Source organism: Pinus tabuliformis, chromosome 2_2 (genome assembly GCF_031772625.1).
Source record: "Pinus tabuliformis cultivar Carrire ecotype Pingquan chromosome 2_2, CPIR1, whole genome shotgun sequence".
Taxonomy (NCBI): Eukaryota; Viridiplantae; Streptophyta; class Pinopsida; order Pinales; family Pinaceae; genus Pinus; species Pinus tabuliformis.
In genome coordinates this window covers 135241053-135256969 of record NC_142300.1, presented here as the reverse complement: position 1 = coordinate 135256969, position 15917 = coordinate 135241053, and positions in this window count along the sequence as shown.

The window sequence follows — 15917 nt, the reverse complement described above, 5'->3', positions numbered from 1 at the left end:
TTGACTGAGTCTGATGAATCCTTGTGCCTCATGCACTTCCCCAAGCTTCAGGAAACCCTTGTTTCCTTGATTATAGATATCCTTCCTTTTGCTTGAGATATCACGGTGTTGGTGACGGAAGAAGATTGTTGAAGGCTGGGATAGGACAAATATGGAGGACGGTTCTGCTTGGAGCTAGAGAAATACTCAGGTGAATTCTCTCCATGTTATTTAAAGCTTACTGTAATAAAAGAAATGTTGTCTTGTTTATGAAATTAACTATGTTTATGTGTCAAATTATGTTTTAATTCAGATATGAATGTCATTTTGATGTATGATCAATCATTTGTTTATATGATATAAAGTAAATTTCACGAATATTATTTACCTATATACTGTTATGTATGTTTGAATTGAATGATTTTTAGGTTTGAAGAACATCGAGAGTTGTAGAGGGTCTGAACCCTGCTGGACCTACTCGAATGAAGGAAATCCGAGTCAAGGATAATTTTAGGGGCGAATGTTCGCCCTTTGGCAAAATTAAGGGGTTTTAAATTTTTAGTGGGCGAATATTTTGTATCATAGTACATTTTTACAAATCACCTCAAATATCCCACCTTATTTTAAGGGAGAGGGTAAAAAAGGTAAATTTAGCCCTTGAAATTAGGACTTACAACCTTCCATTCGCCCATTTTCAAGAATAGGTTTTATTTAAGTGAATCCACTCACCCATTTTCAAGAATAGGTTTTATTTAAGTGAATCCTATGGGCCAAATACCATATTTATAAAAGAGGTATGGTAAATTAATAAAAATATAAATAAATGAGAGGTATGGTAAATAAATAAAACATTTTTTATATTTACTCCATAAGTCACCTTATATACATGTAAGGGTGTAAACAAATAAAAATATAGGTAAAGTGGAGGTATGGTAAATAAATAAAACGTCTTTTTATACTTACTCAAAAGGTATGGTAAATAAATAAAAATATAAATTAACTAGACGTATCGTAAATGAATAAAACCTCTTTTTATATTTAGTCTATAACCCTCGTTCTATTTATGAAGGCTCAAGAAAGAGGTTTTATTTAAGTGAATCCTATGGGCCAAATACCATATTTGTAAAAAAGGTATGGTAAATTAATAAAAATATAAATAAACGAGAGGTATGGTAAACAAATAATGTTTTTTTTTATATTTACTCCATAAGTCACCTTATATTTACGAACACTCAAAAAATGGGTTATATTTAGGTGAAACCTATGGCCAAAATACTATGGGACAAATACCATGGACTAGATTTTTATTAATACCATGCAAAAAACCATTATTAACCCTAATATTAGAATTAATAAAAATAAAAATGGCACATGGTATTGACCCATGGTATTCACCAAAATGGCACATGGTATTGACCCATGGTATTCACCTGGAATGTAGCCTATTTAAATGGGGGAATTAAACCAACATGTAGCCTATGCTAAGATTCACTAGGACTTTACAAAGTTTTATTATTTAGTGAAAGACTCGCCAAGATCTTACAAGATTTTATAATTGAGTAAAATATTCGCCATGCCTGGTGAGAGATTCGCCAAAAAATTATATATACATATTATATTATTGATAAAATCACCTTCCATTTTTCCTATATACCATGGAGATTCGCCCATTTATTATATTTATAAATTTAGGGGGGGGTTCTTAAAATTTTCCCTGATCCGAGTATGGTCACTCTTACGTAGTTTGATAATATAAGCATATTTTATGAGTTGTTTGAGTATTTCTTGTTGTAGTTTGCTTCTGCTCTATTGGGGTTCTAACCCAAAGCCCTAGGGTGCTTTCACTTGAAATAGTTTTCCCACAAAATAAAGTTGAGACAATTAATACCCCGCGTATGTTACAACCTTTAGCTATTCCAAGTCAGCATTGGGAGGAGGTCCCAATGGATTTTATCATAGGTTTACCCAAGTCTGAAGGAAAGAGTGTCATCATGGTGGTATTTGATATACTTACCAAGTATGCACACTTTTGTGCATTATCCCATCTTTTTAAAGCCAGTACAATTGCTACTTCTTTTATGGAAACAATTCAAAAGCTTCATGGGAACCCAAAGATTATAGTGAGTGATAGAGATCCCATTTTCACTATAAATTTTGGGATGAAAATATTTTTTTGTCTTGGTACTCAATTAGCTCATAGTTCATCTAATCTTCCTCAATCTGATGGGAAAATTGAGATAGTGAACAAATTTTTCGAAGAATATCTTCGTTTCTTTGTATCTGATAAACAAACATAATGGTTCAAGTGGTTACCTCTAGCTGAATTGTGTTATAACACTTCCTTCCATATTGTATAAAAAATGACCCCATTTATGGAACTTTATGGATATCATCCACCATCCATCACACCATATTTAAGAGAAATTATATGGTTCAAGCAGTGGAAGATCACATCGAGAATCAACAACAAGTTCTCCAACTCTTAAAGGATAACCTCACTTTGGTGCATAATCGAATGAAATAACAGGTAGATAAGCATCACAGTGAAAGATGTTTTTATGTAGGCAACTGGTTATTTTTATGGATACAACCATACAAACAAATGTTCCTTGAGCAAGCTGGGAAGGATAATAAATTATCACCCAAATGCTATGATCCTTATAAGGTGTTGAAAAATATTGGTACTATGGCATACAAATTGGAGCTACCTACATCTTCTCGAGTACACCTAGTTTTCCTTGTTTCATGCTTAAGGAAGATTACCAGTGGCAAGATTTCAGTTCAAATAATGTTTCTAGAACTTGACGAAGGAAAAATCATATTTTAGCCTGAAACAGTCACATAAATAAGAACTCGATAGCTATTGAATTGATTAATTTCAGAGTATCTCGTTAAGTGGAAGAACTTACCCGCTGAATATTCCACATGGGAGGATTAGAATTTTATATAGAAGCATACATATGTAGTCAATCATTCAGGACAACACTTTATTGAAGAAGAGGGGCATGTTAGGTCCCTATAATACTAGTGTAAACCCCTTATTGTTATTTTTAGTATGGACCCCTTATTATTATTATTATGCCCATGTAGCCTCCATAATATTGTAGCGCCCTTATTTTTATTGTTTCTGTAGCCCCATTATTTTTATTGTTGTAATCACGTAGCCCCCATATTATTATTATTGTGCCCCATATAAGCCCACTATTGTTATTTTTATGACCTTACATTATTATTGTTATGTAGGCTCTGATTATATTTTGACCCCTTAGACTCCTATATATACAAAGAAGTTCTTGTCATTTGTGCCATCCAATAATTTTTCATTTTTGTAATTTAAATGAGGTTTCCCTGTCAAAGAAGATAGTTTCTAAGTCATTGATCTATCATTTCTACTATTTAGTGAGATGGTTGCATAAGAATATTTATATGATAATGATAAGCCATGTGAAAATTTATATTAATTGTTTTAGAAATAATTTGGAAATGATGGTTTTGATAAGAATAATAAAATATAAGGATATTATAGAATATTGAATAAACATGATTTTATAGGTTAACTTGGTGAATCTCTAAATTTTGTTATTAGTAATAAGCATTCTAGAAAAATAAATCCGAGAAAGAGGTTATTGGGAAAAACTATAAAAATCAACAATTGGATAAATGGATAGACCAATGTAGACATAAGGAAAGACTATAAGGAAATGGAATGACGACCTCACAGGTGGGTAGGGGCTTTACTCTGAAGCCCAATGAGGGCCTATGGCTGACTTATTCTAGTCAACAATCTTTATCATCGTCCTCTGTGTCTCATAGATGCTTTCATGGCACCATTTTCTCTATAAGAGTTGTAACTTCCGTAGCATCCAAGTTTTCTACATTGAAGCCCCTGGGTGACCGAGTATTGTCCAAGCCTAAGTAGGCAGAAGCATAAACCAAAGGTGGTATCTCACTACCCTCCTCTTCTCAGACAAGACCTGAAGGGTGTGAGAAAGTGTCTCCTAGAAATACCAGGACTGTTGGCAAGACACAGCCTCCGTTCTCTGCTCAGCAGCTTGCGGTCCCTCGGTAACTGTGGCGAACTTCAAAACTAGGTCAGAATCGAACTCAGGAGGAAAACCTAGTGGGGGTCTTGCTGGGTGACTGCACAGTCTACCGGACTTGGTTTTCACTTGCCCATAGTTGGCTGCAAGGCGAACTACGGAGAGCCCAGGAGGGGCTTAGCGCTTTGGAGAAGGTTTCTAGTCGGATGCCCCCCTAGCTTTCAAAAATTGGCTGTTGGGAAGATGGCCCCTACTTTCTGCAGGAGGTCACTACTTTTATGAACCATGTGTTAGTGGATGGCATGCCCCTTTCCCCCGCTTGCATAGGCCTAGAATTTCGACTTTGAAGAGCTCTGTTAGGCCCAACATACTCTGTTCATACCGACCTGTTGCGATGAATGCTCTTCCTCCTGCAGCTCAGATATTCTTTGTTTCCAAAGAAGATGCTGCCTCCTCACTCTAGAAGGTTTAGACCGGTCATGGGAACTAGGTAAGCCCAAACTGTTTTCAATTCTTTCTAAAAACTCTTGCTAGCTTCTAGTGTAATTTGGGTCAAAGACATAGACAAAGTGCTTGATCTAAAGAAAAGTATCATGGGGAAATACAGATACCCTATCCAAACATAGATTTTTATATTCAAAGGAAAAATACTACAGGACCACCAACCCCTGAAGAAGTATCACATCCATGCTGATTCCACCATTATACTCAACCTGAGATTACGTGGAGGGGTTGCAACCAAGGGAAAAACAGGGTTGGGAGGTAGCACACCGTTAGGTTTAGGATCAAAATAGAAGCAACCTCATGAGGGTCTATCATTCAGAGACATTCTTCAGGGGAAAAAGACAGCCTCTGAGCCATCCAAAGAGATAGGAAACACTCCAAACCCCTATATAGTGGAGCAGCTGAACAATAACCCATAATTAAATATTAACATGCTAGAATCTGATCAACAATGTGCCTCCCTTGAATCTCTAGCAATTATTTGTTGATTTACCTATTTCTAGCCTAAAACAGTAGAGCTCTTCCATTAGATTTTAGAAAACTGGTCATTAGATTGTGACATCCACCCCTGCTCCAAAGGATTTTTTATTGTAAAATTCCCATCCCCTGAGGCTAGAGACAAAATTTTACAAGAAGGACCATGGTTCTGGGGTTCAACCGGTCTGTTTACCACCCCCTGGTTCCCCGATTTTGATGCAAACACCATGGTCTTCTCCAGAATTCCAGTCTGGGTCTGATTTCACAACCTCCCCCTTCATTTCTGGTAGGACAGAGTTCTAGCTGGTATTGGCAATAGCCTTGGACAGTTCATTAAAAGGGATTCCCAAAGAATAGAGGAAAGGATTTTCACCTTCGCACGCATATGTGTAGAGGTAGACCTCAACAAAGGACTTCTGGACAACATCTAATTAATTCACAACCAAGGAATTTGGACATAGAGCTTGGATTACGAGAACACAGCTTTCAGATGCCGAAATTGTAGACAAACAAGGCACTTGCACAATGTGTGCCCAGAAGCCAAAAAGGATACCAGAAGGAAAAAGAACATAAGGAAAGAACCCAAAGGCTGGAAATACCCCCCACTTGAACCTGAAGAGAAGGGGGAAGAAGCTCTGGATGAACCATCCCCACAAGAGGAAAGTTACGATCCTATCAAACCTGACACACAAGGGGGGTCTCCACAAGACCATTCAGATGCCAAGAATCACAGGGTGTAGGCCGACTTGATCCTTGACGAAGGGGACATCAGTGTGAATAAGTGCTTCCATACATCAGATAACTCAGACTTTGACAAGGATCACATGAAAATGGAGGCAGGAAACCATTTTGCTCTTGTCTCCTCGACGCCATCCCAAGGGAAATGGTGTAGGGTAGAGAAAAAGAAGGGGAAGAAAGCTTAGCTTCTCCCACCATGTACATTATCTTGATTTGTTATTTTCTGCATGTCTCTACTTATCATTGGTCTTTGACTTAATGATGTTGCTTCTAGCCAGTACAACATGTAATTTTGTTATTCATATAATCAAAATTACGCTTTTTTCTCTGGAAAAAATTAGTTGATCTCATAAACAAGATGTTAGGTAAAAAGGTTGGAGGATTACTAAAGAGTATACTTATATGTTTATGTGTGGGGTGTTGGGACATTTCATGACATGTTGTGACTTACCAAAGAAGGCCATAGTTGCTAGTGGTTCTATAATTTAGATCATGAGAAGCTAATTTGGATCCCCTAAGTAAATTACCAAAAAGATACAAACAAGTCACATGAAAACATAAAATAGAAGAAAGTACAAGCATGCAAGTAACAAAAAGAGTACGACTTAAAAAAAGAAAAAATAAAAAAACAAGCAAAACAATAGCCTTGATTTCCATTTGAAAAGTTGTTGGCATCTTATATAAAAGAGTTTGCGTCAAAACCATTATATATGGGAGTGAAAAGAACATTATCATTCTCGTATATATGGTATGATAAAAATTTGCAATACAATAGAAAATGAAGATCCCACTCATTCAACTCTAGATTATAAAGGTTAGCTCTCACACCCACATATTGAAGACCATCAAGTATAATTAGAATTCAATATATATCAATCCTAATTGTAGAAACATCCCATGAAACACTAGTCATCATCACCTCCACTAATTGATTACAACTAGTAGAAAAGAAGAGATCCTCATGTAGATTTGGACATCTCTATAAGAAGCACCTAGAGTAAGTAATTTGTGGGGATTATCCCATCTCCTCTTCGGCTATGGAAAAACTATTTTATTGTCTAAGAGGATATATTTGAATGATACCTACAAAATAATAGAGGGATTTTACTCAAACATTTATAAGGTCACAAATATAGTTTCAATATTGACCAAATACCAATAATGTGAACTTACTTTCGCCAGAGAGAGAGAGAGAGAGAGAGAGAGAGAATGAGTCCATAATAATGAAAAATCACTAAAAATCCCAAAATTTATTTAAAAACAACAAAATGGTTAGAATAACTTGATGCAAGAAAGAGATAAAGCCATAATTTATTTCAAGAAACCTTACACCTCCCAACTACATCTAAAATGTTAGAAAAATAAAGTGGCACCCGAAAAAAAATGATGAGGCGATAAGGATAATCATTCCTTATTTAAAGGATGAAGCATAGTGATAAGAAAATGGATTTAACCATAAAGATAAGATTAATAAGGCATGCAAAAATCATGACATCATCACAACAATTAAAATAAGCACAAAATTTATGATTTCATTAAAATTCAAGAAAATAAATACAAAGAAATGATGGGATAGTGATCAGGTGCTTAGTATTTAGCTCAAAAATCAAAGTTATTAGAATGGCTCAAAACCTAAACAAATGCGTCCATCTCAGAAAAATGATCCCAACGCATCTCGTTTCTCTGAAAATTGAGTTCGTATGAGGAAGATATTGAGTTTTGTTCACTTTTCCAAACAAAAGAAATTTTGAAAGAAAATGCACAGTCACTGCATAGTCAACACTCCGTACTTCTGACATTGTAGGTGACTATGCAAGGTAAACAGTGGTCAATGGTCCAAGCAAGCTTTAGCAAATGTCATATTTTGGTTGGTTATCAGATGTGGTGACATGGCATGATTTGGTTGGTTAATGGAGGACCAATGGGGAGGGGATAGGTAACAAGCTCGGAGGCCTCCACGTGTCCATCCCTAAAGGTCAACTCAGTGTGCGGTGCTTGCAAAAAAAATTATGTTAGCTCGGGGGGTTAAACCCCAGACCTACTCTGACCAAACTCCATTCCATACCACTACACCACAGTTTGTTTCTTAACTGTTTTTCTCTCCACGCCTATTTGAATTTTAATGTGGTTAAGGTTGAGGTTTAGGAGGGCTAGCCCTCCCATGTGAATGCTATAGCGGTTATGGTTACCACACATCTAGCATCAACATAGCCATGAACCTACAACATTCAATGACATACATGTGAACACTCGTTCGACAGTGATGGATACGGTTACAGTAAGTGGAAACGACGAGCACAAAAGCCATAACTACCAACCTAACCACCCAATAAACTGTGTATGTGACATACTCCATCAAGACCGCAAGCATTAAGGCTAACGATTAGCCTAAACACGCATCATAAAATGAGTTTAAAAGAACTAATTTGGATTATTATTAGTTAATCCAAGTTTTATATTAATTAAACAGGAGTTTAGTTCAGCAGTGTTTTTGGTGGAGCCTCCTAATTCGGTAAAAACTCCAGTTTAGTGGAGTTAACTGGAGTTCCTCCAGTTTTAGTGGAGGATTACAAGGAGAAAGAAATTTTGGTCATAACTGGAGCAAATTTTGACTGAACTAAGCTCAGGAAAAGGTGTTCCTAGCTAATTTGAGCATTCTAAACACATTGAAGGAGGTTTCAAGGTAGTAGAGCTTTGTAAACAACATTTTTTCCATATTGAGCTAATGGATGAGCCCCAAAAATGGGTAATTATATGGGCTCATTTAGCCTCCTAACTCAGATTAATCCACCATTTTAATTATTTTATTGCATATTTTTTATTATATTTATGCTAATGGAGTGAATTGGGTTAGTCATTATGCCATGAAGTCTAATGTGTGCTTTATGCAGATTTTTGGTTAATTTTGGGACAACATCAAAGGATTAATGAGCATTTGGAAACCAATATTCAAGGAAAAAAAGGGAGAGGATTTGTACAAGGGTGTCCCCCTCATTTATGACTCCCCACCTCGAATCCTCCTTCAGGAAACTTGGAGCACAAGCAGCCACATTGATGCATCAAAGGGACAATCGAGCTAGTGAAGAAGTATTGTTGTCTATCTCTAGTCTTGGGAGCCAAGCCTCCTTGATTTTAGGAGAGCTATTGGAGGCTCCAGTTGTATAAATAGGAGGTCTTAGGTTCTCAATAGTTTAGTTGGATGTTAGTTAAATTTTCGCACTTTTTTTGCAGCTTTTTCTTAGCTCATTTCGAGCTTACTCTTGTGAACAGTTGATGTAATGTGACTTTTATTTTGATAATGGAGATGAAACATTTTCTGAGCCAGCACTGATTTCTTTCAGAGGGTTGAAGCTCTTGGGTTAGGGCCCAACCCAAGCTACCTAACACCTCTTGCTTTGTACTTATATGTTTTTGCTTCAGTTCATGAATTAATTTCTGTTAGATAGATTCATTTTTCCTTAGTAGAATAGGTTTCTTTTGGTGGTTTACATAGCTATTTCCATTTCATTTGCTGAAGTAGGTTAAATAGTGGTAAGAGAAAGATACAAAAAGGCCATCAACAAATCTTGACTCCCTTTCCTCCTTTGGGGACCATGAATTGAGGTCAAGATTTACTTGGTGCCATAAAAACACAGTTTTGCTTTCCCCATGCAATTTCTAGTGTTATAGTGATTCAGAGGTTAATGTTTTGCTTCATATCCATTTTTCCATGTTCATTTCCATTTCTACAATAAATCTCTTTCCATACTTTCCTGTTCATATAGCACTGTTCAACATTTTATTTTTCTGGGCCAGAATTTAGCTTAACATAAGAAATAGTTCTATTTTTTTGGTACAACTAGTTCCTTTCTTGCTCAATTTCAGTATTTTGACTTGCAGATCTCTTACAACACACCTCTACTAATAATACATCAATAAAGCAGCCATCATCATCTCTTTTCTCATAGGTTTCACAGGTCATTCATAGCCCTTCACGAATCTGCCCTAATTTCTGCATTCTTTTCATAAGCTTTCCTCTTGTCTCTTCAACAAATCCAACCATAATTTTCTTTCCTAATCATCCTTGATGAGCTTTAGACACCTTGATACCTCCCTCTAATCTTCAGCTACCCTTTCCCACCATTTTTCCACCTTTAAAACCTCTAAAAACAACTCTCAGCATCCTCTTGTAGATCCTCATGTAGATCCCCTGCTACCTCCTATAGAATTTCCTGAAAGTGACTTTTTGAAGTCTGATTGCAGAGAAAGTCTCCATAAGTTTACCAGAGACTTCTTAGGGCTCCCCCACTCCTTCCTACACCTCTGAAAACCCCAATTTTTCCTTCCATTGCCACCAAATCTCTGCCACAACCACAGATAGATAAATTACAAGCATAATAATTTCACATAAAACACACAAAAACCCAAAAAAATGTTTTTTCTCATTTTCTTCCAGAAGTAGCTTGAATAGATGTAATTTAATTTCTCAGTAGACAATGGCACTCATTCCATCAGTTTTCATCTCCCTTTTTGGAAAATTACGGTTAGTTGGAAGAATTATGGTTTGCTAAGGTTTGCTTTACACTCCAGTCTTCTTTCTCTTTCTGCAAGTAAAATAGCCTCTTTAGAGTTAGCTTTCTTTCGTGACAGCTAAAAGCTTCTTCTGAGGATTCATAGAAGTTGACTTAACATCCTAGTGATCTTGTGCCAGCTAACCAAGTGACAGCCTGCAATAGGAGGTAGTACTTGTGCATACAACATCGTCACTTCCAAGTTTGTTACGAACTACCAGGTTGATAAAAGTAAAGTAGGAAGAACCAAGAGTTACATCATTCTTGTTGCAATGCTAGTGCTCACCACTTTTTGGCACCTTTGCCAAGGAAGTGTTAGAGTATTTTGTGATTATTGCTTTTCTTCTGTTTCCTACTACAACATTCTGCTAAGTAGTTTATTTCAGCAAAAGTAGAGTAGTTATTTCTTTCAATTTTTGCATTTCCTTGCTTTTATTTCAATTCTGCAATTTCCATTCCAGCAAAAGTAGATCAGCCATTTCCTTGCTTTCATTTCAATTCTGTAATTTCTATTCCAAAAAAAGTAGATTAGTCATTTCCCCACTTTCCTTTCAATTCTGCAATTTCCATTTCAGCAAAAGTATATTAGTCATTTCCTTTCTTTCCTTTCTGCATCTCATTTGATTTATTTTTCAGTTTTTCAATTTCATTTTAGCAAGTTCATTTCAGTTAGTTGCAATTTGTTTGTTCAATCAATTTCAGTTTTCCAGGTACAAGTAGTGAAAAAACAAAAATCACCCAAAAAAAGAGATTCCCTTTCATGCCTCATAGGAACAGAGATAATTTAGGGAAATTCCTACCCAAAACCCCCACCACATCACAAAGCCACCCTTCTCTCTTCTTCAATGGCAGTGATCCAGAAGATCCATTAGGAAAACAACTTGAAATATTTGAAGAACCTATATGAGAGAAGAGGAAGAAACCATCCTCCTGAGACAATGGCTGAAAACAAAAATGCTAAGGGGAATGGAGAAAGAGTAGAGGGTACCTTTCCAATCTGAGAGACCAATGGGGACACTAAAATGAAGAACATAAGCCCTTCAGCTCTACCTCACTTCCATGGATTAACTACAAAAGATCTTGACACCTTCCTATTTTAGTTTGTTGTTATCTGTCGAACCTATGACTATGTAGAAGACGAGCAGAAGTTGAAACTGTTTCCTTCTACACTCAAGGATGCAGCGTTGCGCTGGTTCATGGGGTTACCTAGCAACAACATCACAACTTGGGCTCAGATGCAACAAGCCTTTAATAACAAATATCAGGACTACTGTAGGTAAAAAGACACCAAGGAAGAAATATTTTGAATGATCATGGGAAGTGATGAATCCTTGGAGTATTATGAAGAGAGATTCCAACTCAGTTATAAAAGGGCCAGGTGCACACTTGACCCCAAATCTCTAAACTTGGGTCTGCTCAGGGGAATTCCAGAATACCTTCTAGACACCCTCCATTCACTAGTTGGGGGAGACATCTACCAACTACCTTATGAAGACATAAGGACTGTCTTTAGAAACCATTCTAGGGTAGCCAAAAAGAGAGGTAGGGGGAGTCAACCCATGGCCAGTACCTCCTCATCCAGTTCATCTCTCAAAGGTGAACTTGGAAACATGATGGAATATTTCAAGAGTGAGAAGCTGCAGAATCTTGCCATGCAAATGGATACCTTGCATATCAAAAGGAAACAAGAAGAATCAGAGATGGCTTTGGCCATTCTTCGTCCTAGGTGCACTAGAAGGAATCCTAGGAACAAATATTCATTGAAATATATATAAGTTTGTTCAGTCTGTGAAGAATATCATTCTATAGATAAGTTCCCTTCCTTGCTTGGACTTAAAGCTATATACCAAGTGGCTGAAGGAGTCACTGAACCACTCTATTTCATAAACCAAAGTAGGCCGCATGGACCTAGACCTTACCAGTAGGGAATGCAAGGGACATCTCAGGCATACTACAACCCCAATCAAGCCACTTCCATGCCTTCTTGGGGCCCCCTTACTCATCCTTCCTAGTCCACGCCTCCTCCTTGGTCATATCCATCTCAATATCATGCTCAACTAGCTGCTCATTCATTTCACTCCTATGCTCAGCCACAGCCTTAGAGGAATGCACCTCATCAGGGGTGGAGGCCCCAGTAGAACTCTCCTCCCACTCTTTTTCCTCCATCACCTGCTCAACCACAACCATTACCTACTGCTCCACCAAGACAACCCCAAATTCCTACTCAACCGAAATCGAACTTGAATAACAAACAGGATCAACAAGTATATAGTGGGGAACCATCATGCCCAACCTATGCTGTGGAGATTCAGGAGATTAACCTACAATCTGGGAAGGTTCTCCCAGATAGCCAGCCTCCCCCTAAGGAGGATGAGGAAGATAAAGAGAAAAGTGAATTGAAAGAAATTCCACCCTTTCTTGAGAGATTATCCAGAACAACACAACCTACCCTAGAAGAAACTGAACTTCTGTGAGAATTGAAACAATTATGTGTAAATATACCACTTCTCTAAGCCATAAAGGATGTGCTTATATACAAAAATATGATCAAAGAGAAATGCTTTAGGCATCCAGGTAGGCACAAGAGAGATGCCCCAACCATTAATGTCACAAGATACCTGTCTGATCGGATGTTGGGGCAGGTAATTTTTCCGAAGTATCTAGACCCTGGAAGCCCAGTAGTTGATGTCCACATCAATGGCACCATGATCCCCCATACCCTGATTGACCTGGGGGCTGCCATTAATGTGATGACCAAGGACACTATGCTCAAGCTCAACCTCCAAGGCTCCCTGAGAAGGACCACAACAGTACTACAGTTAGCAGACCACTCCACCGTGACCCCTGAAGGGATTGTGGAAGATGTAATGGTCTCCATCGATTCGTGGGAGTACCATGCTGATTTCCTGGTTCTCCAGCTGAAGGAAAAGCTCAATGGGTATCCTCTCATCCTAAGAAGACCTTGGTTGGCTACTGCAGATGCCTACATCAACTGTCGAGCTGGAAACATGACAATCAAGAATGGGCATATGTCCAAGCAGCTAGTCCTATACCATCCTACCCAGCCTTTGTTACAACCTGATATACCTCTCTGGTTGGAGGAGGAAGATGAGGATGAAGTCTATTCTGCAGCACCGTGTGCAATAGGAACTGCCATGTGGGGGGGGGACCACAAACTGAGGATGATATCATTGAAAAATTAATTCGGAATCCACCCCCAATTATGTTGCCATTAGAAGAGCTAGTGAAAGAAACCCAAAAAAATCCTTTAGTTGATTTCTATGTGGCCGACCCGACCTCTCTCCGTGTTAAGAACATAGAGTTCGGCCGAGAAAAAATCTTGAAAATCAACTCATCCCTATCCACCTCCTAGGAGAAGGAACTGTGTAGCTTTTTAAGAAAACATTTAGATGCCTTCACCTAGAGCTACAAGGAGATGAAAGGAGTGCACCCTTTAGTTTGTACTCATCACATTTACATTAAGGAAGATTGCAAACCAGTCAGGAAACCTCAAAGGAGGATGAATCCAGCCCTTAAAGACATTGTCAAGGAAGAATTGCAAAAGTTACTGGATGCAGGATTCATCTACCCCATCTTTGACAGTGAATGGGTCTCTCCTTTGGTGCTAGTGCCAAAGAAAAATGGTAAGTGGAGAATCTGTGTCGATTATTGGGAACTAAACAAGGCCACCAAGAAGAACCATTTTCCTTTGCCTTTCATAGATCAAGTGTTAGATGTTCTGGTGGGGAAAATGTTTTTCTCCTTCCTAGATGGGTTTGGTGGGTATAATCAAATCCAAATCAGCCTGAAAGACCAAGATAAGACCACTTTCACTTTTCCTTGGGGTACCTTTGCAAATCGGGTCCTTCCTTTTGGTTTTTGCAATGCTCCTACCACTTTCTAAAGAGAAGTATTGACTATATTCTCTAAACTGGTTAATGATGTAGTGGAAATCTATATGGATGATTTTACTCCTTATGGTTCTAAATTTTAGGAAGCTTTATCTAACCTAGGAAAAGTTTTGGACAAGTGTATTGAAATGAACATGTCCCTTAGTTTGGAAAAATGTGAATTCTTGATGACTGAAGGGATTGTGCTAGGTCATGCAATCTCTCAGCAAGGATTATAGGTGGACCCCAACAAAATTGCCATCATCCAAAGGGTCGCACCTCCTCAAAAGGTGAGAGATTTCTAAATTTTCCTAGGCTTAGCAGGATATTATAGAAGATTCATTAAATATTTCAGCAAGCTACTCTCTCCATTGTTTGGTCTTTTGGGGAAAGATGTCGAGTTCATATGGACTGACAATTTTCAAGAAGCCCTAGATACTTTAAAAAGTAAACTTGTGATTGCCTCAATTTTGATAGGTCCAAACTGGGCCCTACCTTTCCACATTCACACAGATGCCTCGAATAAAGTGATCAGAGCAACCTTAGGGAAATTTTATGAGAAACTACCTTATGCCATATAATTTATAAGTAAAAACTTGTCAAAGGCAGAGTTAAACTACACTATAACTGAGAAGAAACTCCTAGTTGTAGTCCATTCCTTAAATAAATTTATACATTACATCATAGGCTATCAGACCTGTTAGAGTTGGTCTAGTAGCCCTCCATCAGCGATCAAAGCTCTTTGCATTTGCATAAGTAGGTGTCTCATCAGTGTCATCTTATTGGATTTCATTAGGCATGCCATAACCCTGATGGAGGAGCTGGTGTCTTTGTCCCCCTCTTGGCACCGCTGGATCAAGTTGTTTCAGTCATTAAACTATTCAAGGTTACTTGTCTTTGTCTTTAGGTCAAAATTTCTAGGCCTAGGGTTTAGGTCAAATTTGTCTTCAAGGTCATGTCTCTGAAGGTCAATAAGTTCCCAGCAAGCCAGAGGGATGATTTTCAAAGTGTTTCTTCGAAAATTTTCATCTTGTACAGTTAATTTTCACCTTGGATTTAAAAACCCTGTTTTTAAAGCCAAGGTCATTTCTCAAAATTTTGTAAAAATTATAAAAATTCAAAATGATTCAAAGGACAGCATGTAACCCTGGTTCCCTTGTCAAGATCCCTCAGATGCTATCCCTGCAAAAATTATCAAAGAAAAGCATCAAATCAATCAATTTCAGGATAAAAGGAAACCAAAAAAGTCAAGTTTATAAAGTGTCATGAAAAAACATTATAAAGTGGGTTATGACATGAAATTAATTCAAACAAGGCTATAAAAGCCCTAATCTCCCTCCATCAAGCCTCATTGTGCATTCAAGTGATAGAGCAATTGTTTCCAAGAGAGTTTGAGCGAATTGTGTGAGTTGGGAAGGCGCGCAACCTGTTGAACCAGGCGTGCGACCCGTCAGGCGCCCTGTGCCAGTGTTAAGTTATAACGCGCACGATCCGTTGGGTGAGGCGCGCGACCCATCAGCACTCTCTCTGCCAAAACTGCCAGCAAACTTACCAAGGAACCATAAATTGCCAGATTTTGCAAGGTGGGTCCTCCATCATAAAAAATTATTGCTTGCTACAGTTCAAGAAGGTCATGATTGTATTTGTAAAAGTCTCCATTTGCAAGTGAAAGTCTCCATTGTGCTTTTGGTTTGAAGTTGTCAAATTGCTAGGGTTTTATATGCTGTTTTGAGGTATCC